We start from the raw sequence: 17,044 nt of genomic DNA, 5'->3' as shown, positions 1-17,044 counted from the left end.
AAAGTATCAATATATTAGGAAGATGTAATGATTATAAACACGTATGCTTCTAACAACAGAGCCCCGAAATGCATGAAGCAAAACCCAACAGAATTGAAGGGAGAAATAGTCAATTCAACACTAATAGTTGGAGACTTTAATACACCCCTTTCAATAAGGATAGAATAGCTAGATAATCAGCATGAAAATAGAAGACTTGAAGAACTCTATAAACCAACTAGTCTTAACCAGACATCTGTAGAACAACTCTACCCAACAAAAACAGAATGCATATCATTCTTCTCAAGTACACATGGAACATTCTCCAGAACAGACCATATGCTAGGCCTTAAATCAAACTCAATAAATTTAAAATGATTGACATCACACAAAGTATGTTCTCCAACCACAATTGAATGAAAATAGAAATCAATATAGAAAGAAATTTGGGATACTAAAAATTATTTGAAAATTAAACAGCATACTCCTATATCACCAGTAAAAGAAGAAATCACAAGAAAAATTAGAAAATACTTTGAAATTAATGCAAATGAAGACACAACATACCAAAATTTCTGGGATGCAGCAAAAGCTGTGATTAAAGGGACATTTGTAGCTGTAAATGCCTATATTAAAAAAGAAGAAAGATCTGAAATTAAAACTTAAACTTCCACTTTAACACACTGGAAAAAGAGAGGAAATTAAGTGTAAAGCAAGCATTAGACATGAGGGAAATACAAGTCAAAACCATAATGAGCTATCACTAGGATGGCTGTAATCAAAAAGTCAAATAATAACAAGTGTTGAAGAGGGTGTGGAGAAATTTGGAACACTCATACAATGCAGGTGGGAACGTAAAATGGTGCAACCACTTTGGAAAACAGTCTAGTGGTTCCTTAAAAGTTAAACATAGAGTTACTCTATGTCTCATCAATTCCACTTCTAGGTATATACCCAAGGGAAATAAAAACATATGTTCATGCAAAAACTGTACACAAATGTTCATAGAAGCATTATTCCTAATAGGCAAAAGTGGAAACCATCCAAATGTCCATCAACTGATGAATGGCAAATGAAATCCAGTATAACCATTCAATGAAATATTATTTTGTAATAAAAAGGAATGAAGTACTAATATACACTACAACATGGATGAACTTTGAAAACATTATGCTAAGTGAAAGAAGCCAGACACAAAACATCACATATGATTCCTTTTATGTAAAATATCCAGATTAGACAAATTCCCAAAGATGGAAAGTAGGTTAGTGTTTGCCTAGGGCTGGGAGGGCAGTTGGGGGAAAATGAGGACTGACTGCTAATGTGTACAGGGTTTCTTTCTGGCATAATGAAAATGTTCTAAAATGGATTGTGGCAATGGTTGCACAACTCTGTGAATATGCCAAAAACCACTGAATTTTACACTTGAAATGTGTGAATTGTATGACGTATGAATTATCCATATATCTCAACAAAGGTGTTATTTAAGTTAGATATGTATAGCAATCTACTTGTACATTCTTAGTGAGATATACTTTAAGGACAAGGGAACGAAGAAAATATTTTATAAACTGTTTTAAATAACCTTATTATTCTTTTAATAATTTTTAAAATATTTTTATTTATTTTATTTTTATTTACTTGGCTGCACCAGGTCTTAGTTGCAGCATGTGGGATCTTTAGTTGCAGCATGTGGGATCTAGTTCCATGACCAGGGATCGAACCCAGTCCCCCTGCACTGGGAGTGCAGAATCTTAACCGCTGGACCACCAGGGAAGTCCTAAATAATCTTATTACTGATGGTAATGTTTCTATTGTGATGTTGAGGCTTGTGTGTGTGTATTATGAGAATAAAGTGAAGTATGAGAGAAAGGACTACAGATGTAAGATCAGTTAAAGCTTTTCCTGTATTGGCAGTATCAGGATGAATTAATAATGTTTTGTTATCTTTTATACTATATATATGTAATATATTGTATTTTATATTATGTATACATAAACATACATATATATACACACACACTATAAGTCCATTGAAAAGGTCTAGAAGTAATGGCCAATTCAGTAGCAATGAGCACGTTTTATACCCCAAGTTTTCATCTCTAAATTTCTCAGTAAAAGGAATCAGGGATCCTCAGAAATTGGCCGATTCTTGATCTGGAGAAGAAAATATTTTTAAAAAGCCTGGAACAGCTTATCATTACAGAAAGGAAGAAAGCTATCAAAGATTAATATAACTATTTCAAAAAAGAGTCAAGAGTCAAATTGAGGAGGCTTCCACTGAAAAAGATGGGGCAACTTGAGCACAAATAAGATTAATAACTAAAATGAATTGAGATACGTCAAACATTTTTCATGAGTTCATGATGTGCTTATAATAAAACAAAAAAGAAAATACATTTCTCACTTTTGGAGGCTACTAGGGAAGCAATTCATTATTTTGAAAATTGTTAAATTAAAGGAAAGAATCAAATATTTATCTTATTTCTTATATGACCTCTAAACTAAGGTAATTAATTAGTTGATGAGAAGTTTCTCTGTATAGAAGTTTCCCAATAAATAAGTGAAAAGGGAATGAGAGAATTAAAATATCACTTTTTTTGGTAAACTTTATGAACGAATAGATTCTAGTAATTATTTTTCAGTGGTGGTTAACATCACAATAGCAAAGACAACCAGAAACTATGTGCCTCCTGATGTGCTTATATCACCTATGAAGTATTCTTGCAAAAACAAAAACAAAAGCAAAAAAACTAGAATCAAATCACACCTTTAGAGCCAGCTACCAGCTTATAGGGAAATGCAGTGAAGCAAAACAGGGGAACCTGTTAGAGGAAACCACAAGAATGCGGTCAACAAAACCCAGTCTGCAGGTCAAACAACGGAGTTTTTCCAACAAATAAATTGCAGGGAGGAAAATGAGAGCAGTAGGCAGAAGAGAGAAAAAGAAGAAAGTGAGAGATCTATAGATTAAAAGAGATTTAAGACTCTTACTTTACACCAAATACAAAAATTAACTAAAAATGGATCAAAGACCTAAATGTAAGATCTTAAACTATAAAAACTCTTTGATGAAAACATAGGGGAAAAGCTTCATGACACTGGATTTGTCAATGGTTTGTTGGATATGACACCAAAAACAAAGGCAACACAAGTGAAAATTATGATAAATTGGAATACATCAAAATTTAAAATTTCTACACACCAGAAGACACAATTAGATTGAAAATTTAGCCTATGGAATGGGAAAAAATATTTGCAAATCATGTATCTGATAAGGGGTTAATATTCAGAATATATAAAGAACTCCTACAACTTAACAACAAAAACCAAACTGTTTGAAAAATGGGCAAAGGACTTGAATAGACATTTCTCCAAAGATGTACAAAAGGCCAACAAGCAAATGAAAAGATGCTCATCATTAATCATTATGGAAATACAAATCAAAACCACAATGGTATACCACTTCACAACCATTAGGATGGATACTGTTTAAAAAAAACAAAAACAAGAAAGGCCCCCAAAATCAGAAAATAACAAGACTTGGCAAGGATGTAGAGAACTTGGAACACTTGTGCACTATTTCTGGAATGTAAAAGGGTGCACCCACTAAGGAAAATGATGGTCCCTGAAAAGAAAAAAAAATAGAATTCCAATAAGATCCAGTAATTGTGCCTCTGGGTGTATATCCAAAAGAATTTAAAGCAGGGTCTCGAAGATATTTGTACACCCATGTTCATAGAAGCTTTACTCAATAGCCAAGAGGTGGAAGCAACCCAAGTGTTCATCAACAGATGAATAAACAAAATGTGGTATATACATACAATAGAATGGTATTCAGCCTTAAAAAGGAATGAAATTCTGAATACTACAACGTGGAGGAACCATGAGACCATTATGCTAAGTGCAGTAAGCCAGTCACAAAAAAACAAATACTGTATGATTGCACTTATCTGAGGCCTCTAGAGTAGTCAAATTCATAGAGACAGAAAGTAGAATGGTGGTTGCCAAGGGGCTAGGGAATGGGGGAGTGGGGAGTGGTTGTTTAAGGGACATAGAGTTTCAGTTTTGCAAGATGAAAAGAGTTCTGGAGATGGATGGTGGCGATGGTGGCATGACGATGTGAATGTACTACACTACAGAAATGAACACTTAAAATTGGCTAAGATGGTAAATTTTACGTTATGTGTATTTTACCACAATTAAATTTTTTTTAATTTTAATTTAAAAAATATTTAGGAAATGGCCAATTGCAATTTATGGATCTTACTTGGAAACTGATTCATACATACAAAGTTAAAAGAAAACAAAGGAAGGGGAATTCCCTGGTGGTCCAGTGGTTAGGACTCTGTGCTTTTACTGCTGGGGCCCTGGGTTCGATCCCTGGTCGGAGAACTAAGATTCCACAAGCTACACAGTCAAGAAATTTCAATAGTAACTGTATGTTTAATGAATTAAATTTTTATTGTCCAATTTTTAGGTGAGATATAGTTTTGTGTTTGCCTTTTTAAAAAAAAGAGTCCCTGTCATGTAGAGATAAGTACTAAAATATTTATGGATAAAATAATTTGATGTCTAGAATTTGCTTTAATATAGTCAGGGCAGGGGAATAGATGGGGGCAAAATAGATTAGCTATGAGCTGATAATTGCTGAAGTTAGTTGTTAGGTACATCAGTGTTCCTTCTCCCCCACTATGTATTTTTAAAAATATTTCTTTGGGTTGAAAGTTGGTATTTGATATTATTCTTTACTACTAGGTACACATATAGGAAGGATACTACATTTATGCCAATTTATTCTCAGCCTACTATGACATGCTTGTTTTCAACCTCATCTAGCAAATCTGTTCCCTTCTGTCAAATGCAGTGGAACTAAATAGTTCCTCGCATTCCAGTTGCTTAGAAGCCAGAATACATAGCCATATACTACATGGCACCATCAGTCCCTGTTCACAGTCCAGAAATATCATTAGAAAATGGGTAAGTAATGCACGTCTGCTGAAGGATATCCTGTGAGCCACAAAGTGTCAAAAACCTGTGGACTGATTATTGCCCTACAAACAGGACAGCACTGGAGACACTGAGACTGATTTTTAGGTTAAATTTATCCATGAAGGAAACAGAGAGGCAATGTTTATACAAAATGGTAGGAAACTGGATATGAAACACATCATCTAGCTGCTTCAAACCATTGTCCCAAGAGCTTGTTACTGAGTGAACAATTAGCTGTTTCCTGTCTTTTATTTTTAACTTTCATGTTTGCATTTTAAAGTCTAGCATAGTAAAAGATTTTGCTTCAATTTTCCCTAGTGAGTTTTACATTTTTGTACTTTTCTATATTCAAGTATTTCTATTTTTAAAAGTATGGTATATAATATTACAAACCAGCTTATATTCTTCTACTTTTATTTTGGAATTAAAGTGGTTCTAAAAGGCACATTTATTTAAACTTTTCCTGCAGAGGATTAAAGAAATTAGAAAAAATATAATTGTAGCCTTATTTAAATATGTTTTCTCTCCCTGTCTGAAGTCCCTCTTTGTATCCTTTGGCCCTCAGCTTTCACAATAGTAGGAAAACATTCTTGACACATGTTTTACAACTGTAGGACATGCTTCTGAATCCGGTAACCCCAGTGCCCTCCCTAAGTGTAATGAAAAGATTGTTTAAGCATTTCCTTCTGTTCATAGAGGGAAAAATTCTCAAAATGCGTTAAACTCACACAGTGGCGACATACAACTGAAAGTCAAAGATGTTGAGTTCAAGTCATGTCTTGACATCAAAGCAGTTGAGTGACCTGAGGAAAATCACTGAACCCACTGGGGTTTTAGTCTCTTTGTTATATATTAAGAATGTTCCAGAACATGAGCTTTAAAATACCCTCCAGTTCTAAAATTCTGTGCTTCTTTGAATTAACTCATGTAAGAATTGGTATGACTCAGGATTTATAGATAGCACCAAACCCAATCTCCTCCATCATAGATTTTTATCCACTTTTCCATTCTTTTACCTACTTTAAGTTAAAGACTCTTAACTATCACTACCACAAGAAAAGATATAAACAGTAAAGATGAAGTAGAACATTGAAAACATGCAAAACTTTTTTTTAATCTCTGAAAAATAGAGAACTTTCTGCACTTTGTTTTCATGCCTAAATGAGTTTGCCTTGCTAAATTAAAGATCAAATAAAATCTCTCAAGCATTTTAAGCAACGATTACGTTTTTTCATGCCCATCAAGTACATTTTTAACTGACTAGATAGAATGGTCCTGTTTGTTATCAGTATCACAAAATTCAGGAAGGAAATGAATGTTAGGACTTTGGATTTGAATCAGAAGTCTTCAGGACTCTGGACTCAGAGTTAAAGACTCCAGGAGGCCTGAGTGTCAATTTCCTCTTTTATAAAATGGGACTATAATTCCTCTCTGAGAAGGTCATGTGAAGATAAGTAAAAAATAATGTAAAAGCACTGCTACATACAGGTGCTCAAACTGCACTCTTCCTCCCATCCTTTCTTCTTTCTAGTATCATTAATAATAATGATAATAATAATAGGCACCCCCAAATATTCATTAACTGAAGGATTTACTGGATGATATTTAAAAGGGCAGCATAAGTCTAATAAGGGAGAGAAAGGAGAAAGTTTCAAGATTAACCAATCAAAACAGAAAAAACCTGGAAAGACATATACCAAATGTAAATGGTAGTCTTTTTTGAATTGTGGGAATATGCTTGCTTTTTATTTCCTTATTTATTGCTATCTGCATTTTCTAGTTTTTCCACAGTGAATGTAGTATATTATAATTAAGAGTTTTAAATAAAATTATAGAAACGTACTTTAACCCATCGATCAAGCTATCACTTCCTACTAACATGATGCAATAGGAAGATTACAGCACAGTTAATGAAGTATTCTTGCCAAAATAAGTAAGTAACCTGAATTTAATTCTTTCTCCAGATCTAACTCAGTTTACAAAAAATATAGGGGATATGGGGAAATTTTAAATGACACCATGGAAACGCAATCAGAAAAATCCAGAATTTAGGAGATACTACAGGACACTTCACCCAAATTTTCAATCAATGAACGTCAGGAGGGTAGAGAAGGGGAGATGAACTCATTGAGTAAAACAGATTTATAACACACCATTGTAAAGCAATTATACTCCAATAAAGATGTTAAAATAAATAAATAAATAGATTTAAAGGATATAGCAATCAAATGCAAAGTGTGGACCTTCCTTGAATCCCAATTCAAACAAACCAACTATCAAAAGCCATTTTTAAGCCAACTGAGGAAATATGAACATAGATCTAGATATATATTAGATGATAAAAATATTTAATGTTAATTTCGTTGAGGATGGGGATAACTGTATTGTGATTTTTGCTAAAATAAGAAAAGAGATATAGTATTTATGGGTGAAATGATATAATGTTTGAGAGTTGCCAAAATACTCCTACAGAAATAAAAATAAAATAAGGGAGAGATGGATGAAATGGAAAAGAAAATATTGCTAACAGGTAAAGCTGAGTGATGAGCTCATGAGAATTTATTATACTATTGTTTCTACTTTTGTGTCTGTATTAGAAATTTTCCATAATTAAAAGTCAAAGACGTATGTGATCTTTAAAGACAAAAAGTAGTGGTCAACAGCAAAAGTGTCTCTTCTGTTCCTGCTCTCTCCTCCTGGTCCTCTGTTCCAGTCACACAGCATGTGACCATACAATCTGTACATCTAGCAATGGCTGGGTGGGTCAATAATATTGAAAATTGTGTTTCAAAGTCATTTACAGGAGATCTTGGATTTTTAACAGGCATTCCAAGAAGCCTGTGACTTCTGGGTAAGGCATGACTTACAGAAGAAAGGACCTTCCATCTTCTAAGGATTGATTCTTTGTGAAATAACTAGTCAAGGGGTCGTACCTGGTCTGAAGTTCATCGTTCTAAGTGAACTGCATTGACAGTCATCAAAGTTGAAATAAGTACGTTTCTGCCAATTAACTTGTGGGTTTTTTTGTTTGTATGTTTTGTTGTGTTGTTTAGGGTTTTTCTGGTTTGAACTCTTTCTATCTGTGACTTTTCTGTGCTGGTTTAAATTCTCCTTACTGGGCCCAGTGGGTAAGACTCCACGCTCCCAGTGCAGGGGACCTGGGTTTGATCCCTGGTCAGGGAACTAGATCCCGCATGCATGCTGCAACTAAGAAGTCTGCATGCCGCAACAAAGATCCTGCATGCCTCAACTAAGACCCGGCACAGCCAAAATAAATAAATAAAATAATAAATAAATATTTAAAAAAAGAATTCTCCTTACCTGCCTTGTTTGTGTGGCTCTGTGATCAACTGGAGATGGGCCTCCTCATCCTTGGCCAAACCCCTCTGCCTAGAGTTAATCTATTCCAGACTTGTTTGATTTAGCAAAGCCCTTCACAGGAGCTACATGAATATTTGACTTTGAACATTCAGTTTTTATGTGTCATGGCTTCTTCTTTTTTTTAAATATTTATTTATTTATTTGGCTGCATGGGGTGTTAAGCTGCGGCACATGGGATCTTTCGTTGCGGCCTACAGGCCTCTCTCTAGTTGTGGCGCAGGGCTCTAAAGCACACGGGCTCAGTAGTTGTGGCCCACGGGCTTAGTTGCTCCACGGCATGTGGGATCCTAGTTCCCCAACCAGGGATCAAACCCATGTCCCGCGCATTGGAAGGCGGATTCTTAACCACTGGACCACCAGGGAAGTCCCTATACGTGGCTTCTTAAAAAGCTCATTATTCCGTTTTCCATGTTTATTATTTCTGACCAGAATTTGGTGTGGAATGCCCTTTTCTTACAAGAGCCGTAGTAACCATCTTCCTGACCATGGCCTTTGAGTATTTGGGGAAGATGAGTCAGATATACAAGATTCACTACCCTCCCAGGCATGAGATCCACCCTTGGTTCCAAAATGAGCTGATGTAATATCAAACTGGTATTAGGTCAATATCAAATACTGTATCAAAATCTGCAAAAGAAATTTTAGCTGTTTCTGTATTACAAAAAGAGATGATCTATAAAACAGTTGTATTAGTCAACATCTTTTCTTCCACTGGAAGCAATGAGACTTACAGGGAAAGAGAGGCAAGCTTATTATTTTCCTTTCAACCAATACCCACAGGCAGATAGAAATTGCAGACTCCCTTAGGTCAGAGTTTAGTGCTGTAATCTACACACATGGGTGCTCAATGAATGCTACTTACTGACCACCAGGGAGTTGGATTTTCTGGGTCATCTAGTAGAAAATATTTTACTATAGAGACGTTGTTGACTTAAAAAAAATAGATCACAGTCAGGATTACATATTTGAAGGGAGTATCTGATATACTAGAATTATTTGTTGGACTGAATCAATGAGAAGCTAGAGTTTCTAGCTTGAGTCTCCGTACCATTCACACTCATTCGGACCCCAAAACCTTCAGATTTTTGAGCAAGCGGGACCTTTCTCAGAATGTTGCTTCCAAGAGGCCTTTTACTTGTGAATCAGTCTGCATCTCAATACATTCTTTGCCATCTTTTATTCTCCAGTGTGAATCAGCATGATCATGTTCAAGAAGTCCCCAGATTAGAGGTAATTTGAACTTTAGATATTAAATAAGAAAATAAATTTTCTTATACTCTGGCTACTGAAGACCCAGTGCCCAGCTCTCTTTCCTAACATGGCAGCAAAACCAGTGCCAAGTGTGAGGTGTATGCAACTTACATTCCCATGGCCATTCCAACCCCTAAGTAACATTCTGAAACTCAAAGGAAAGAAAAAAGCCAAGAGAGGTTTTGTTTGATATCAACAGCCACTGAAGTGTATACAGTGATGCCAATTATTTAGGAGACTACATAGAACCACGTTAAATACATTGAACAAAATTCATTCAGTAAATATTTATTATGTGTCAGGTGCTATTCTAGGTACTGGGGAGGGCATACAGCGTGAACAAAGAGTCAAATCTCTGTTCCCATGAACTTACGTTTACTTGGGGAGACAAGCAACAAATAGGCACAGAATAAATATATAACAGGTTGGGTGATAATAAGAATCATGGAGAAAGTAAGGCATTGTGGTAATTCATGGCTCCTAACAGGGCAGGCTAGAAAACTCTTAGATCCTACTGGAGTGCAGGCATAGATAAGGCAAGACTGTCAAAGCCACAAGGACACCCAGGCACAAAGCCTTGATGATCTGTCTCACTTCGCAGCAGAATAAGGTAGTATAGGTTGCTTCTGGTTGTTGAATGGCTGGGGGGTGAAAGGAGGTGGGTGAGGCAAAGCCCACAGTTCTGTGCTTCTCTCCCTGGTGGACCTCTCACTCCAAGTGGGCTGTGGAGACCACCAAATCCCAGAGGAGCCTCCATGAGAAAATGAGAGAGGCTGTGGGAAATTGTCCCCAGTCACTTTGTTATTCTTTGCATCGCTTATTAGCTGTTTCAGGAATCTTCGGTCAAGCTCTTGTCATCATTTTTGCCCATCCTCAAACTTGAAGCAGTCTTTGTGGTCTGGCCTGGGTCAGGCTAAGAATACAATACAAATAGACATTGCTGGCATTGAGGGTGGAGGTGGGATTCTCTTTAGAAAAGGTGATCAGGCAAGACCTATCTAATGAAGTGACAGCTCAGTAGAGACATGGATAAAGTAAGGCAGTGAGCCTTGGGCTATAGGTAGGGGCTGGAGGTGGGAGGAGTGGAATTCCTGGCCCAGAAACAGCCAGTGTAAAAGCTCTGAGGCAGGATTGCTCTTGGGAGTTCAAAGGAAAGTGAGGCAGCCATGAGACTGGAGAGGAACGAGAAAGGGGAGAGGTAGGTGATGTAAGGAAAGGTCCTGGGAGGCCAGATTACTTATGGCCTTGTAGAGCATCATAAGAACTTTGGCTTTTATTCTGAATGAAAATGTTGGGATTGGAGCAGAGGAGTGACTGACGTAACTGAGATGGAGAAAGGACCACTCTAGCTGCTCTGTTTAGGACAGGCTCTAGGGACAAGTAATAGAAGCAGGAAGGCTGGTTAGGAGGCTTGAAATTTCACTAATCCAAATAAGAGATGACAGTTGCTTTGACTAGTATGTTAGCAGTAGAGAGTGACAAGTGGATGAATTCCTGATTATCTGTATTTTGAAGGTAGAGCACACCAGGTTTGCTAATCGACTTAGGTGCGAGGTTTATGAAAAAGAGAGGAATCAAAGATGACGCCACATTTTTAGCCTGAGCAACTGGGAAGAGAATTGAGGTGAGAATATGGAAGGGCTAGATTTTGGTGTGTTTTTTTTGGCAGGGGTGGGGGATTAAGTTTGGCTTTGAATATGTTAAGTCTGGTATGCCTATTGGACAAGTAAAATGAAGATGTGAAAAGATAGCAACCTATAGCTTAAGGTGAATTTAAAAGAGAAGTTATTCAAACTTCAGAAGTTTATCTGAAGGGATAAGTTACATATTTGGCTTGGCCTTCAATTTTAAAACAATGGGAAACTAAAACTTATAAGTTGTTTTTAATGTTTAAGTTATGACTGTAAATCTAATCATACTGGCACTGCTAATATTTTCACTCCTGCCCCCCCATCCAGATGTGAGGTTTACAATAAAGATACTTTCATAATGAAATCATTAAACAAAGATTTTAAAACATGAGCTATTCACAAAGAACTGTATATGAATATTCATACCAACTTTATCCATAATAGTGCGTACTGGAAACAACAAAAATATCCATATACAGGAGAAATAAACAAATTACAGTATATTTTTAAAAGTAAAATACTACTCAGCAATTAAAAAGAAGTACTGATTCATGCAACAATGTGGATATCATAAACGTTATGTTGAGTGAAAAAAGCCAGACTGAAAGATTACGAATTCTGATTCAAGTAAAGTTCAAGAACAGCCAAAAACTAATCTATGGTCATAGAAATCAGAAAGTAGTTGCAGCAGATGGAGGAAAAATTGACTGGAAAGGGGTACAAGCGAACTCTCTGGGGTAATGAAGTTGCTCTGATGATTGTTAAGCCAGACATACAAAATTGTCAAAATTCACTGTATTAAACACATGTACATTTTATTGCATGGAAATTTGATCTAAAATACACAACAGGTAAAGCAACTATACTCCAATAAAGATGTTAAAAAAATAGAAAATAAAAAATAAAATACACAACAGAACATGAGCCAACTACTGAAAGGGTTATATACTACAGGAGAACCTAGGCTAAAAGCAATTAATCTAATTGAGCACAATGGGAGCTCTGAGTTTCCCAGCAATCAAGGCAAAAGGGAAATAAATAATTAATTTAGCCCTATTATCTAATATCAGCAAGTATGAGAAAAATTTTTTCCTAACATTAAAGAATATTTAGATTAAAAATATTACAGTTTTTTTCAATAAAACCTTTATAAAAGTTGAAGAGACATTTTTGGCTCATTTTTATTTCTATCGATCCTCAACAAAAGTCAAGAGAATATCGTTATGGTTCTATGAAGGCATTTCTGTGGGGAGTTAAGGAGGCATTCAAGGTAGCTTTCTAGACTGACAACTGGCTGCAAGGATAGAATCTAGAGACTCATTCCTGAGAAATAACTGCTTCTCAGATTTCATAAGCTTACCTTCCTGGATGCCTCAGCTGGGTTTGTGACAGGAGTTGGGTATCAGATAATTAAGGGTTAACTAAAGTGTCATGTTCTCTGGAGTTGGTTAAAACCAGATATGTGGGGTTCAGCTACTAAACTTGTATTTGGTTAATTATATGTTTGTTATAAGAAATGTTCTAAGAAGCTGCCATATTCATGCCCAAATAGAAAACCATGCATGGGTCTATTTAGTCAGGTGTTAATGGATAACTTTATCTCTGGCATTCAGGAACCTCTTCTGCGACTCCTTCCATGCTTCCCAGCGGCGGTATAATTGACAAATTAGGCAGGGCAATACTTTGTTGTGCAGGACTCCCAGCTTTTAAGACATTTAGCATCCTTGGCTTCACCTAGGAAATACAAATAGCGTCCCCAATCCTTGTGACAACCAAATAGTCCTCCTACGTCTCTAAAGTTAGTATCACCCCCTTTTGGTAATCACTGGGACTCTAAAGAATGTTGGTATCCTTTTGAATGTGGAAGAGCATCTGATCCCAAATTCAGTGGAATGACATAGTATGGACAAAGACGTAAGTTTGGTTTGAAACATTAGGGGATATATATCAGTCATCCACTTCTGTCACGCAAAAACTTTAATATGACTCTCACAGAACATTTTACTTAGAATAAGGCTATGTCTTTGCACAATGAGCCTGCCAGGATGAAACAGCCTCCAAGTAAAACCCTCACCAGCTGAATTAGTTGATCCACAAAATGTAGCTCATTCATTCAATAAATGTTAATTGAATTGTCCATTCAAATGAAGAAGATTGTCTGCCAAAAATAATTTGGTTTTAATAAAGTTGATGTTAAACTTTTTTTTTCTAGCTAGTTGACCAAGAATTTAGTTTATTCCTTCATTTAATGTTAAGACCTATTACACACCAACTAGAGAGGACACAGTGGTAAGCTTTGCTAATAGTCTCTAATGGAAGGTTTCGGGGAGACATAATAAAATAACATGGAAGTTATTGGAATTAAAGAGGTATAGTGGCTTTTTCTGAGAAAGTTTTTAATCCGAGATATAAAGGATGAGTAGGAATTAACTAAATGTTTTGTTTGTGGGGAGGAAGGGGTGCAGGGAGAAAATTATTTTAGGCAGGGCCAGCAGCTTATATGAAGGCAGCCAGTGTGACAGGCTGCAAAGAGCAAAGGGGAGTATGGTTAGGATGAGGCTGCAGAGGTGGGTTAGGGCTGTATTATGCAGCATTAAGTAATTTGCTCTTTATCCTAAGAGCCAGGGAAAGCTGTGAGAGTGTTTTAAAGCCGTGGGTGTTATAAAGAAAACATCAAATTTGTGTTTTGAAGAGATGTTAAGCCATGTTTGCAGAAGAGCTGGAAGGTGGAGGACTTGGTGACTGGGGAGAGGATGGGGTTTCTGGCTTGGGCTTCTTGAACACACTCCCAGTTGAACACACGTAAGACCTCATCATCATCTGACCAGAGGAAGGTGTTTTCATCTTCTTACTGACTAGGGCAAGAATAAGGTCATCTAAAAATTACCCTACACATTGAACTGTTAACAGTGGTGGGAATGGGACTGGAGAAGAGCATGGCAGAAAAAAGGGGGCACTTTTTCCCATCAACATTTCTATATTATATGACTTCTACAATAAAAATGTGAACACAAATATAAGCTTAAAACTGAATATAGAAATCCCATCAAATTATTTACAAATATACACGAGAGAGTTAGGACGCTCTTGTTTTATGCCACTTAGAAATGGGTTCTGAGCTCCCAAGAGCCCACTCCCACCCATCTGCTTCTCAGGACCAATCTGCAATAGAAGGCTAGAAGGATTAAGAGTCCACACTGAATAAAGGCTACAGTATATATATATATTTTTAAATCTTAAATTGTGATTAATATTTTCTCAATAAGATAAAAGCCTAACAGTGATAAATAGTGAGAGAGCTGAGACTAAACCATGCTTCTTCCTCATGTAATACATGAATGAGAAAGACCCAGAGAGAGGAAAGCTAACATTGACTTTGGACGAGACATTCAACAACATGTCCTTATAAAAAAAGGACATGTCCTGTGTCCTTTTTATAAAGATACATATGAAGCCCTTACTGAGTCTCAAAGAGTTAAATGTGCAAAGATTGTTGTCCATCAGAGTAGGATTTACATAATTCTGGGCAACAAACTCTTCGCTAGGTGGAGAGGGGGTGTCTAGTAAACTATTAAATGTGCCCTTCGAGGAATGTTATAGATTCAGCCAGTATGACATAACCGCATTCAAACGTGGAATCTGGACCTGTTCCTCCCCATAATCCATTTGCTTTTCGTTAACAGCATTATTAAACTGCCTTTAAGTTTCTTTATATTCTACACCCCACTTGTGCTATTTGAGATAAATACCATTTAGAACACTGTGTTTTGTTTTGGTTTTGCATCCCACTTATTAACATGTGTGTTGAGAATCTAAAATGCATACAGGAAAAGCAGAAATTTTAAAAATATGCACTAAAAAATAAGATCATGGTTCACAAAAAGCATAACTGCCAACAACTGAACAGACCTGTACAAAGCACTCTCACGTTTATTGTTTCATTTTCTTCCACCTTTTGAGCCAGGGTCTTACTGCTGTCACCGATGAATGATCACGATCAGAGTCCTAACAACTTGCAAAGATTTTAATCTTCTGACTTGTGTGCTCTTCTTTCAACCATGCAATAGGGATACAATGTTCCTGGAAAGGAGCTGGATTAGAGCAATCTTAGGTAAATACACACATACACAAGATGGAGTGCCGCACAGAACTCAAGGGCAGGGACGCATGTACAGCTGAGTCTCGCCTAAGCCACCAGGAAACCAGGCAGTCCTCTGTGCCTGCCTGATGATGTCATCTTCTCACTCACTTCCTTTGCCTTCTGATTTTCCCAAGCCCATGCCCACACCAAGACTGCAGTCTCAGGCATGGCACGTGAGTTCAAAGGCTATAACCCAGAATCTCAGTTGGAGTTCCAAAACTCCTGGGCACCATCTGACTGACCAAGCTTGGGTGAGAGGGGCACCCCTATTCAACTGACTCTATATAAGGGATACATCTCAGCATTTTTAATAGCAAAAATGTCATACATTACTGAAACGTCCAACAAGAGAGAACTTATTAGATTACAGCACATCCACGATAAATATAATGCAGCCTTTAAAATGTAGAATTTTCAACGATCTGTAAAGTGCTTATATTAAGTGGAGGAAAAGACTGTAAAACAGTAAAGACACAGAAGTCAAGTGCATAGACCAAAATAACAACAAAAACGAAAAATCCAGTGAGCTCTTGGTAGGGGGAATAATTTCTGTTTTCCCTGTGTTTCTATATATTTTCCAAATCTGTCAAGAGTATGCTGCTATTGTAGTAAGATAATACAGTTTTAAAAACACACTCAATTTCTTATTATGATTATTTCTGGGTGATGGAATTATGGATGATCTTTATTTTCTCGTGAGTTTTTTTCATTCATTCATTTCATTCAGATTGTCCATTTGTGGTAAAGACAATGTTTTGTGTTCAGCAGATCATTTTGGTTCTCCTCCTGGACACACCCAATGACTACATTTCCCCATCTCCCATATGGCTTGGGGTCATATGGCTGAGAAGCTTCTGGCCAATGGAAATGGGGAAAAGTGATGTGTGCCTTTCAGGCCTGCCTATAAACCCCTGCAGGATTTAGCACTCTAGCTCCTCCCCTTCCAGGGCAAGTTTGAGGATTCAAAGCTGGCTTTGTTACAAGATAAGCAAGTGTGAGTCCCTGGGAGACTTCTTGCCATATTGAAGTAATGATGAAAACAGACAAAATCCTACTGTTTGAAGTCACTGAGATGTTAGGATTGTTACAGCAGTTCATCTGTCCTAACGAATAGAGCATTACTATTATCCGTAGGAAAACAGAAACTAAAATACAACCTTCCAAAATATAAATCTTCAACACCAGTCCATGATCTATTGAAGGAAGTCCTCAAGATGGCATAAAAGGTCCTCTACTACCTGGTCCCATGTACTTCACATTCCAAAAATCTCACTGTCCCTCATAAAGGCTCCCAAAGCTCCTGGACCCGTTCTTCCCCATTACAGTACCAATCACAGCTGTATTGTAATTAGTTGGTTATTCATCAGTCCCTTTCACTAGACTGTGAGTTTCCACTAAGGCAGCCGTTGTCTTTCTTCTTCACAGGTATACCTTCAGTGCTTCATGCCATGTCCCGGGCATATAAAGGATGCTCAGTAAGTATCTGCTGAATGAATTAATAACGTGCTCCTAAATGTTCACAGCCCATAAAAACTATGAAATTTCAGAGCCCTGAAGGTAAGGAAAAGCAATTCTCATTTTATTAGAATAAATTCTCTTCTAAAACAAATCCTCAATCTCTCAATACCTGACTAGCCAGCCTGAAGCTTTTACAGTATTACTGAAAAGA

This window comes from Monodon monoceros, unplaced genomic scaffold, assembly GCF_005190385.1.
Source record: "Monodon monoceros isolate NGI ecotype Baffin Bay Population unplaced genomic scaffold, NGI_Narwhal_1 Super_Scaffold_8, whole genome shotgun sequence".
Lineage (NCBI taxonomy): Eukaryota > Metazoa > Chordata > Mammalia > Artiodactyla > Monodontidae > Monodon > Monodon monoceros.
Note: the sequence above shows the minus strand (reverse complement) of the source record.